This window comes from Anabrus simplex, chromosome 1 (genome assembly GCF_040414725.1).
Source record: "Anabrus simplex isolate iqAnaSimp1 chromosome 1, ASM4041472v1, whole genome shotgun sequence".
Taxonomy (NCBI): domain Eukaryota; kingdom Metazoa; phylum Arthropoda; class Insecta; order Orthoptera; family Tettigoniidae; genus Anabrus; species Anabrus simplex.
In genome coordinates, this window is record NC_090265.1 from 740,491,242 (window position 1) to 740,504,460 (window position 13,219).

Below are 13,219 nucleotides of genomic sequence, written 5' to 3' on the forward strand. Positions count from 1 at the left end.
GAATAAGAGCAGGAATGACGAAGTTACGTTAGATTCAGACGATAGTACGATGGGAGGCGAGGCGGAGGTTAGCCCTAACATTGAGAGTACCGGTAATAATAATCAGTTACTTGAGATGATGCAGTTAATGTTAAGTAAGATAGAGGATAGTAAATCTGAAACAAAAATGAAATGGAACAAAATAACTCTGAAATAAAAAATGAAATGGAACAAAATAAATCTGAAATAAAAAATGAAATGGAACAAAATGAATCTGAAATAAAAAGGAACTGGAACAATCTAAAGGAGAAATTAAAAATGAAGTAGAACGAACTAAACGAGAATTAAGTAAGGCATCGAATGAACACAAGGTCGAAGCTAATAAAAGGATGGACGAGCATAGCAAACAGTTACAAGAATTATTTAAACAAAATGAAAGATTTAACAAGCATATAGAGGAACAGAAAGAGACAACTAAGCAAAACAAACAAGAGGTAGATGAGAAATTTGTAGAGCAGAGGAGTGAGTTGTTGGGATTAATGGAAAAAGAAAGCAACAACACCAGAAAGGAGTTAGAGACACAGGTGACAAGTATTAATAATAAAGTTGAGACCCAAAAGGAATAAATAAAAGAGTTTAAAGATCAGGTACAAAACATGATCGATACGGTTAAGTGTATAATAGAAGACAACACTAGGGAACAAAGAGAAAAGTTTGCGATGGTAGAAGGCAAAACAGTGGAAATTAAGACGTTGAAAGAAAAACAAATCACTGTAGTGAATGAAATTGAAAGAAGAGATATAGATGTAGATAACCGCATAGCGAAGGCAGAAGCACGCATACGACGAGAAGTAAGAGAAAGACAAGGTAACACTGAGAAGCAAAGTCATGGAGGGATTTACAGTAAGGAAATCGAATTACCGAAGTTCAATGGGAAACAAACTAACCCACTAGAATTTCTTAAAATATTAGAAAAACGGTTTGGGAAACGGTTTGAGGAAGGGTTTATGGACTGGGAACAGGCGATCGACATTATTGATCATGCTTTTGTGGGAGAGACGCGTTCCTAGTTTTCAGTGTATAAAAGTAACATGAAAAGTCTGAAGGAATTTAAGACGAAGTTCACAGACAAATACTGGAAAGAAAACGTTCAAAGCCGTGAAAGAGGAAGGGTAGTATTTTGGAAATTCAAACATAATGAAGGCGTCTCTATGACTGAGTATTTCTTGTCACATGTTATGATTTGCCAGAATTTAGACGGAATCACCGCTGATTCAGATGTAGTCAGATTATTGTTACGACATTTTCCAGACAGGGTACGCGAAGCAGCGTGTATGCAAAGTATTAAAACTATTCAGGAAATGGAGCAGTTATTAGGGAGTTTTGATGCATTAGGAAACATTGAGCATAGAACAGGAAACTCACATAATCTTGTTCCTCATAGTGAACCAAGGGACAATAGGAGACAGCCGAACTACGAGAATCGTAATCAGTTTCAGCCAAGGAATAACGGTAGGGGTGGAGCACCTGAAAACAGAACGGGGAATGCCCAACAAGTCAGAGGACAAGTTACTAACGAGCCAAGTGTAGGTACACGATCGCAACCTTTAAACTAAATGCAGGCTGTAATGATGGGTCAGAATTCCAGCCTTACCAGGAAGTAGTCAGGAATTGTGTTATGAAACCATTGCCATATGACCTAGATGTTGAGGAAGATCTTATGTGTGAACCAGATCATAATTATTTAGATTCGGGTGATGAAGTGGTTAATCCTGTGGTTCAATTAGAAGTTTGGGGGGCGTATGTTAATGCGTTAATTGATACAGGAAGTCAGAAATCATGTATTAATTCAGAATGGTATGACTCTTTAATTAAACAGGGTATTATGATGGAAGAGATGCCTGCTAAGACTACATTAATTATTACAGCTGTTGGTAAAAAGTCGAAACAAATCTGCAAGCAGGTTGCGGTGCCGATTTGTATAGAGGGTTTAATTTCTGTACAGGTATGTTTGGTTATTCCTCACCTGGTATTTGATCTCATCATGGGATGTGACTGGTTGACTTTGAAACCGGCTCAGTTAGATTACAATCATGCAATGGTAAATCTGAAGTGGGATAATAAGTATGTCAAACTCGAACTGAAAAATGAAATTCAGAGGAAAACGAATGTTTGTGCTATGTGGAGTGTTATTGAGGTTTCTAGATATGAGGAGAAACCCAGTGAGGGGTTTAATTTATGCCAGTTGTGGTTGAAAGAGGATCAGGATGCCTTATTTGAAGCTGCGAGTAACAGTAAATTAGAGGACGTCCACAGGGACGAATTGTTGGCAGTGTTATGTGAACACGCTGAGATTTTTTCTAAGAAACCCGGTAAACACATGTTTATGAACATTCTTTTTCAGTGCTGGATGACAGTCCTTTCAGCAGGCCACGGTTTGCTATCCCACACAAATATATCAAGGCAGTTGACGATCAAATACAAGCTATGTTAGCCGATGGGATTATTGAAGTGTCAAATAGCCAGTATTTAAATTCTTTAATCGTTGTGCCTAAGACTGATGGGAGCGTCAGACTTTGCATTGACGCGCGAAATATGAATAGGCGTATTTGTGCTGACCAGTTAAAATCGCTGACAATTGAAGAGTTAATTCAGGGCTTTCAGGGTAAAAAAATGGTTTTCATCTGTTGATTTAAGAAGTAGTTTTTGGCAGATTCCTTTGAGAGTAGCATTTAGTCATAAGTACAGCCTGTATCAGTTTAAGCGCGTTCCTACGGGACGAAGACAAATTCTGCAGCCTTAATTAGAGCATTAAATATTGCATTAGGTGATGATACAGGTGATTTCGCCACGGTTTATATTGATGATCTGGTGATTGCGTCTAGGACCTTCGAAGAGCACTTGTATCACTTAGAGAAAGTGTTTACTAAGTTAGAGCGTGCTAGTTTTACTTTGAAGTTAGACAAGTGTGTTTTTGGTAGACAGGAGGTTACATTTTTGAGACACCGTGTATCTACGATAAGGGTTACGCCTGAGAGTACTAGGATTGATAAGATATTGAATACCAGTACACCTAGAAATATCAAGGAATTAAGGTCGTATATTGGAGTATGCAATTTCTTTAGACGCTTTGTACTAAGATTTGCAAACTTACTTGAGCCGTTTAGAGACTTGTTAAAAGCCGGCAGTAAGTGCAGATGGACAGGTCACCACAAAGCTTTTAATGATTTAAAAGAAGGTTTCAGGCAAGCGGTTGTTCTTAAGTACCCCGTGGCAAATAAGAAATATGTGACGCATCTCACTATGGTCTGGCTGGAGTATTATGTCAAGAGGATGACAACGGAGACTTAGGAATTGTGTCATTAGCGTCTAGAGGTTTACGTGGACCGGAGAAACGGTATTCCATTACCGAGCTTGAATTCCTAGCTATTGTGTATTCCTTAAGTACCTAAATTTAGAATGTATGTTTTAGGTGTAAAATTTGAGATTAGGACTGATCATCATGCTCTTTCATTTATACTTACATGTAAGCTATCATCCAATAGGGTTAGTAGGTGGATACTGGGCTTACAGGAGTACGATTTTTCTGTAGTGCATATAAAAGGAAAAGACAATGTCCTTGCTGATCTATTGTCCAGAGATCAGAAATTGTGTGATGAAGGAAGTTTCCTGAAAACACAGGAAGGCATTTTAATTTGTGCATGCCTTAGTAAGGACAATAAACCTGCTCTAAACAGATTACGCAACCTGTTGGTGGAACAGTCTGTGGACGAAGAATGGAGGGAACCTTTGTCTGTACTTCAGGGAGGTGAGCAGGTTACTGTGACTCGCGGTAGACACTTTCTTAAATTGTTAGACGGATTTCTAGCTAGAAAATGTTTTTTTTTTTTTGCTAGGGGCTTTACGTCGCGCCGACACAGATAGGTCTTATGGCGACGATGGGATAGGAAAGGCCTAGGAGTTGGAAGGAAGCGGCCGTGGCCTTAATTAAGGTACAGCCCCAGCATTTGCCTGGTGTGAAAATGGGAAACCACGGAAAACCATTTTCAAGGCTGCCGATAGTGGGATTCGAACCTACTATCTCCCGGATGCAAGCTCACAGCCGCGCGCCTCTACGCGCACGGCCAACTCGCCCGGTAGCTAGAAAATGTAGCGAACATAAATAGGCTATTTGTGTACCCAAATCGCTACGTGTGGAATTAATTTGGTTCATCCACAGGAAATTAGGGCATTATGGTGCTAATAAGGTTTTGTTTGAAATCCAACAAAATTTTATCTGGGACAAGATGGGAAGAGAAATCAGAAAGGTTCTTGCCACTTGTGATCTGTCAGAGAAGTAAGATACCGAACCGTTATTTAGAGGGACCTCGTCAGGCAGTAATTGCAGAAAAATCTGGTCACTTGGTGTGTATCGACCCATTCGGTCCCATTGTAAAAGGGCAATACGGCTTTCAATATATTTTTGTTTTGATAGAAGCTTTTTCCAAATTGGTCAAATTATACCCTATGAGGAAAGCAACAGGAACATCCTGTAGTCGTATAATCCAAGAGATGTATGTCCCTGAATTAGGTACTCCTCAGAGAATACTGTCAGACAGTGGACCACAATTTACATCGAAGAAGTGGAAAGCCGTAATTAGTGAATTAGGTATTACTCCATCAGAAATCCTCAGGGGAACATGTGTGAACGGGTGATGAAGGAACTGGCGCGCATGTTTAGGTCACTAGTACACGAGAGGCATTCCGCTTGGGCAGCGCAATTATCCCTTATTCAGACATGGATCAATGCCGTACAGCACGAGAGCACCAGATTGACACCTTTGCAAGTTCATTTCGGTACTAAGCCACAAAATGAATTGGTGAGCGTATTGGGTATTACTGAGGTGCCACAGCGTAATGCTGAATTTTATGTTAGACTGGCCTGAGAAAACCTAGTAAAAGCTGGCAACCTTCGAAAGAAGCAGCAAAAACGTAAGGTACTGGATGTTGAGGTAGGAGACCTTGTTCTTTTGAGAGTTCCCATGTTATCTAACAGTGAAGATAAAGTCACAAAAAAGTTTTTCCTTTTATATCAAGGACCTTATCGTATACATAAGAAACTAGGACCTTGTGCTTATAAATTATCTGACGGCGATTGCATTTTACTGGGTTCGTACAACATTAGGAGTCTCCGTAAATATATTACAAGTCCGGTGGATTTTCCATAGAGCTGGAATATAGGTCAGTGGGCCAGGCCACACTTATCTCTTATATAATATACACCTGTCGCAGCGTGGAGTGACCGCTCTCTGGAAGGTGGAGTTTCCCAAGTTCTGTTTTGCTTGCTACACGATGTGTGTTTATACGATTGACACGGGTTCATTACCAAGGTTACGTCTGTTCTCTTTATGTAATGCGATGTATGGGTAATCTAGTACTGATTTAATATATCGAGGATAATTAATATTGCAGTTTAAGATTTGTAAATTCCCCGTAGACTATATTATGTCTTCATAAAAACTTTTACCCTAGGCTAAAACCACGTGAATGTATTGGCGTGTGTGAAGTGATAGTCATACAGCAAGAACGTATTAAACACTTGAAAGAGTAATACGATATATTTTGTTTGTGTAAATTTTGTACAGATCTAAATTGAATTGTCAAGTGTTGCATACACTGGATTCATGAAATCAACAAGAGATGACGAACATTTGAGAAAGTGAGACATCAGAAATTCGCTAAATTATAATATTGTGTTTTTTAAAGGAAATTTTGAAGTGTTAAATATTTTCTGTTGTAATTAAGTTCTAGGTGGAATCATCAAGATGTAATTTTGTAAAATATTGTGTTGTAAAATGTGTGAATGTAAAGCTGCTTTAAAAACATGTGAAACATAAGTGGCAAAGTGTAGGTGTGAGCTATCAACGGAAGTGCTACTTGTTTCAGGCTCAGAGGGGCGAATGTGATGTTTGGGACATCACTGCATGTTTTCAATTATTGAACTATATAATTCATTGATAAGATGTATATATTTAATCACTGATAGGTCATTTTTAAATTTATACATATATATATATATATATATATATATATATATATATAGGCTTTTTATCATCCATTTCATTTCTTTGTATCGCGGCTATAACGTATCCTGAACGAACAAATAATTGGGTAAAGTATTTCAACATCATTCATATTAATAGCTTGCAGTAAATTTTCCAATAGCCGTTGTGAGGTGACCAGTCAGCAGGCTAATTTCAGCCCATTTCCAGGAAAAGAACGTCATCAAGGTTACGAGAGATCTTACCCTCTCCACCGTAAGAAGAGACAGTTGAAACATTATGAACGCCCACTTTTCGAACTTCGCTACCCGACGCTTTATTTCAGTCTATGTGAATGAACGTAATGAAGTAACGTGATGGATTCACTTCAATACATAGAAGGGATGAGACCTCGAATCTTACTGGACCATGTGATATGGCTGATGGAAGGAAACTTTTCAACCGATATACTTCGAAGACAAGAGCTGGAGAGGACATTCTTATTCTTACTCGTAAGCAGATTGTTACTCGTATTCTCATTCTTATTCTCACTCTTAGACACTGAGACACTCTTACTACTATTCTACGTCTGCACATCGGAGATGATTTTAACTTAGTTCACTTCGCATCTAAAGTAGTACCGTAGGATACTACTCAAAAGTTACTCTCATTGGGACTTGTTATCTCAATGACGAGAGGTAGTCAACGGGAGACCGGTTTTGACTAGTATAGGGGAGGAGAGCTTTTATTATGAATTTAGCTAACTATTGTTCCGTAATACGGAAGCATACAAGTGTATTCTCTCCATGAACATAACCCATGGCGGTTTTGCATTTAAAATTAGGACTCATTACGACTTTATGTAAGGAATACAGCAGGAAGTGTTAAATGCAGGAAAAGCATAAGTAGGACTGGAATCCAACAACAGATGAGGCAGCCGGTACGAGAGATCCATCGATCATCGGCTTCATGACAACAGTCTACATATGGTGAGCTTATGGCATAAGTGGGGCCGAGTGGGTACGTCACAATATCTGTCACTGCTTTGGTCCTGACCCCTGCCAGATAATGAAGTTCCTATTATAGTCAGGAAGAGGAGAAATAAAAATGAATGTTTCATGATAATTTTAATCTTTACTACAGATAAACATGTAAACAGGTTACATAAATATACTGAGTAATTGCAAAGATAAATATAAAAATAAAAGATTCAAATACAAAAGATGATTCTTACTAAAGTAGAAATGTATATGAGAACAAGAATTGCCATGTACGTAATAATATTAATAACTATATTCTAGACCCAAGAATAAAATGGATTAGAAGGGAATTTTTGGAAAGAGGACATACAGGCCAATGGCCCCTTTATGGGAAACCTGAAAATTTTGACTTAATTCTGGAGTGCTGTGCAAGTACTAGCCATAGAAACTGCCAGTTACACAGACGTGAAAACAACACAGTATCCATGGGCGCCTGCAGGATCTTTTCCAGGGGGAGGGGGGCACATTAACAATTTTCTTGATTATAAAAACCAATATAACGTCAGCAACATTAAATTGTTTACAGAAATTTCTGCTTATAACAGTTCCTAGATGACTGTCAGTAAGTTTAGTTTATGAAATAATCTGGTATGATATTAAACAATTGAACATCAACCATTTTAGAATTCCAGGGGGGGGGGGGCAAGCGCCCCCCCTTGTGGGCGCCCATGACAGTATCAGTTCTCTTGTATGCTGCAAGCAACCTGAAATGATGTTCAGTAACATGCAAATCACAAGTATTATATAGATTTGCAGTTTTATTCACACATCAAAGTACATAGTGTCATTCTTATGCAGAAGACTTTTGTCCAAAGAGCAGGAGAATCAGGTTTGATCTCAAAGGTGGAGATACATTATCATCCTAGACAACAGTCTTCTAAAGATGTGTCTATTTTAATCTGTTGAAGACGTAACTGGCAGAATTCAATGTGCATTATTAAGTGAATTTGTAATACATACTTCAATTTGTAACCTGCAAATGTCTGTACAGACAATTCAATCACCAAACAGATGAAAACAATTCCATCAAGTGATCAGAAAATCAATTTCAAATGATAACAAAAACTGCCATATATATGAGACTTGAATGTTTTTTAACATTTTTAATCTATTAAATTAAATTATGGTTTCCTTCTGGGAAATTCATGTCCACCTTTGTAGTCAATATACTTATCCAGAGAGCAGGGCAGTCACATTTTCAGCTCTTTTGCCTCTTGATTTTTCTGAATTACAGTAAATGTAAGATTCTTGTAATTGCAGCAGCAAAAATAGCAACTATTAACTATCGGTAAGTCACTCTGGAAAAACACCCACATATTTCAAGTACCTAGGATGGCATCTGGATGGAGAAATCAAAGCCAGAATCAGCAATGCAACATGTGTTTGTAAACTTGTATTATTTATTTACAGTATGGCTTTTAGTGCCAGAAGTGTTCGAGGACATGTTTGGCTATTTGACATAGTGATGGGCAATGCTCTTGCTTGAGACAGATTCTCCTGTGCTGCGACCTGTGCGATGTCTCAGTAACTACGAGCGTAAGCTTAATAGTGTACTATCAGCAGTTATTGTGTGACATAACCATCTCATATGGAAACGTGTGTACTGATAAATTTCGTCGAAAACCCAGAAATGTACTGCATGTTCAACTATGAGCCCCTTAATACCATTAACAGAATGTCAGTTAGTATGTTAAGCAGTTCATGAGTTCCTTGAGGTGACATCTTAGCTGGATAACCCTATATAATTGGTTAATAACTGTGGATAGGATGTACACCAAGCTGGATATCTCGCAATTGTTGTCGACAGGGTAGCTTCTTGCAGTGCGGACCGGGTCGGAGGGGTTGTCTGTAACGATTCCCCTTCAGCGATATTAACGGTATGTGTTTTTAAGTGCTGGATCATCCCAGAAGAATTTTTGCTGATGTAACTTCTTTTGAACAAACAACACAGTGGACTGTGCTATGTGGTATCTCTCCAAAATAATACCACATCCACGACTTATGTTGCATTTCGGACATAGTCTTAAAGTTGTCGCGTACAAATAAACACAATAACACATTGCACTGTCATATACTAAAGTACCTAATTATGACGTGAATAATCTTAACATTGTAAGAAATTATTTCCTTCAGCACCATAATGTTGGTAAACACAAGCACTGGTCAAATGGATAGTGAATGTAGGGTCTGATAAATAGTGAGTTTCTGTACTTTGCCTATTCATTGTGTACTTACGGTTGCATATATTGCCAGAATGCAAATACTTTATAATTATTTTATACTGCGTCAAAACAGACCTCAGTAGAAAGGAACACTCTAGTTGCTTGTTGACACTTATTTGCAGCACAATGCAGGGAGAAGTTCAGGTTTAGGAAAGGTTATTCCACAGAAGCTCAACTAGTAGGATTCCAGCAAGATATAGCAGGAGATGGGCAGTAGGCAATGGTATGATGATAAACGGTGTCAAGTCAGGTTGTGAGTTTCACTGATAGGCAAAGTCCTCTCAGTTTTAATTACTGCGTTGATGGGATGAATGTTATTTTTGGGAATCATTGTTAAGTACCTAGGTGTTAATATAAGGAAAGATCTTCATTGGGACAATCACATAAATGGGATTTAAATAAAGGGTACAGAACTTTGCACATGGTTATGAGGGTATTTAGGGGTTGTAGAAAGGATGTAAAGGAGGGCATATAAATCTCTGGTAAGACCCCAACTAGTGTTGTTCCAGTATATGGGACCCTCACCAGGAATACTTGATTCAAGAACTGGAAAAAATGGATGATTACCGACAAAAGAGTAGCGTTAGAAAAATGTTGCAAAGTTAGGGCTGGGAAGACTTGGGAGAAAGGAGAGCTGCTCGACCAAGTGCTATGTAATATGTATGTATATGTAATATGTAGTATCAATTCCCATAGGGAATTAACATCTATATCATAAGAGATATGTTCCGAGCTGTCAGTGGAGAGATGGCATGGAATCACGTTAGTAGACGAATAAGTTTGACTGGTGTCTTTACAAGTAGGAAAGATCATATGAAGATAAAGTTGGAATTCAAGAGGACAAATTGGGGCAAATATTCGTTTATAGGAAGGGGAGTTAGGGAGTTAGGGAGTGGAATAACTTACCAAGAGAGATGTTCAATAAATTTCCAATTTCTTTGCAATCATTTATAAAGGCTATGAAAATAACAGATGGGAATCTGCCACCTAGATGACTGCCCTAAACACATATCAGTATTGATTGATTTGATTGACAACGCTCGAGACCCCTTGAAATTTCTCACAAGAAACAGGGTTTGCACTAGTCTCGAGAAATCTCGAGACCCCGTCTCAGACTACCGATCACTAATCTGACACCCATAGGCTGTGTGTGAGATGGTGATGACGATGATGATAATATTAATAATGAAGAAGGCACAGGATGAAACCTTGTGTTTGCTCATAGCCTACTCCTGTCAAATAACAGCAAAGGGTCTACTCAAGACTTAACATCCCCATCTGTGTCAACAGTGTCACATGCCCTTACTCCTTATGAGCACTGTTGGGGGATTTGGAATTGAATCCAGCCTAAGTGTTCTCCCTAGAACATTTTTAATGAAGATTTTACAGACCGCCTGGCTAACATTACCCAGATACAGTACGTGCTAGTACACTTTGTTAATACACAAACCAATATTTAAATATTGTGAAACTGTTTATACAAATGATAAATCTTCAATACTGTCAGCTTAATTGCATCAGAGTATGAATGTTTTGCTCGACTATCAAGTAGTTTGTGTGAGTGGTCCCTGGATTAGTGTGGACATGAGAACACACGATTCCACATGTCACAAACCCGTATGGCACTCCATAGCAACAGATTGGTAAGCTCCAGTGTTACATGATTATAAACGAGCAGTAGAACACTAGAACTTCTAAACATTCCGATATGTCTTGTTCGTCATAACAATACTAAAATAGTTCAATTTTGCAGTTAAGTTTACCTGTCTGATATTACTGTTGCTTGTTGTTTAAAGAGGCCTAACATCTAAGGTCATTGGCCCCTCGATATTACTGTTAATGCCCCGAGGGGAAAATATTGAAATTTGATCATTTTCATTTGTACATACCTAGTTTTCCCCACCTGGCTACTCATTTCTGCCACCTAGCTGATGCAAAATTTCTGGGGAGAACACTGCATGCTTTTGACACGCAATCCAGCGATTAGAAATTGTACCCCTTCACCTGCTGGCCAACATTCTGATAATGAGCATCAAAACATACCGGTGAATTGTGTCAAAGGCTGGACCCTAATGGCATCGTCAATGAACCAACCACGGGGCTTGGAAAAGAGAATGCATCGCAGAATGATCAAGAACCTGCTCGTGGACATGTAACCAACAAATAACTACAGCACAGTGTCTGGAAATCAGGTGAAGTCATACTCTTCGTAAAATGCAAGAAAGCTGCCTCTTTTGGTCATGTTTTCCAAAATGACAAAACATCTGATACAAGAAGGGAAACATGGATGTAGGTGGAGAAAGATTATTCTGGATGCTGAACATCTGACAGTGGTTCGACATCCACGCACGATATAGCAACATTTACTCCATGATGGTCGTGAACCTTCTGCGAGGAGACGGCACCAGAAGAAGAATGCAAACCTTAATTATGGCCATTAACACAACTGAGAGCTGAACTGCTCTTTGTCATGTATCACACTTCTCTGAACCCCAGAAGACTTCCACTTTTTCCTTTAGAGAATTTACATTGGGCTTAAAAGAATCTTTATTAAGTCATAATCTTATGTATAACTAATAACAATTTTAGTATAAGAAAAACACATGCAAATATTGTGAACCTATATCAAAATAAATCTCTGTCTTGTCAGTTTTGCCAATCTTCTCAATCAAATACGAATGTTGCTTCTGCAGCTTTACAACGGATCATTGGTAAGTTTTTTTCATATACTTCTAGCAGGTACTGTGCATGGACTATGTAATGCCATTAACAATAGCACCAATCTTGCCTGTTAGAAAATTTTCAGAATTCCTCTTTGCTGCAACCACTTATGAGCCCTCCTCCTTATCACATCTCTTAGGTTTTTCCACACACAGTTCACGATTTCATCCCAAAATTTCTTTGAAGTGGCCTTGTGGCACACTGAATGCTCTTCTTATATATCAGGCATTTTTTAAGCTATTTGCATATATGCCAGTGCTGAACATTAGCTTCAGTTATGCCGTGTTTACTTGTGGCTGCACAATTATTTGCAATTTCTACATACTTACTTACCATTATCTTAAAACTGAGAACATAACGAGGATGAAAAGTCATTGAAAACCTGCCAGTAATACTTGTTCTCTACAATAAGATGATCCATCACAAAAATATTCCTGCCCTCAATGCCTACTAAGCATCGGGTACGAGCACAGGTCTCTCTTGCCAGCTTCAGCGGCTTATGATGTATAACAGAGACATGTCTTGAAGGTCCATGAGGTTTGCAGAAGGGGAAGGGGGAGGGGGCATGAAACAGCATGATTTCCACGGTAGCTGCCGGGAGGCGGGGGGCAAGACCCTTATTTTTAATACAAAATTCTGAGGAAAGATCATCATTTTGGATTCGAAGAAATATGGAGTGTTCATCCATTTTGCTCCTTAGAACAGAGAGACTAAGCCCGTCGAGCCGGGCTGGCCTGACAAATGCGGATAGCTCATGTAGCATGCATACGCCACCGTGAAGCAAGAGAGCAAACACACTTGACAGGGAAGTGAAACAGTCTCGTTCAATTGTAAACTGCAATGAACATAAATTGAAAACGAGGTGGAATTTTGCCCTCTTTCTTTCATTATTTTCTGCCTCCATTTCAAATTCATGCATCACTGCAGTGATCGAGATGCAGTGGTGGTTATTGTTTTAAGAGGAAGTACAATTAGGCAACCATCCTCTATATAACACTAACCAGAGAGAAAAAAACGGAAAAATGAAGATATCAGCCAATGAAAGAGAAGGGCCACGAACGGCGTAAAAATGAAGGACTCCCTAGCCCTCGGTACCTAATAGCGGCGGGGTGGGAAAACAAGATTTGACCAAGGGAGGTCGGATAGGATAGGTGAAAGTGAGGAGCCTGGCATAAGTGGAAGCAATTCCAGGACTCAGGTAAGAGCCCCGTGGTTGCCAATCCACACTCCAAAGTTC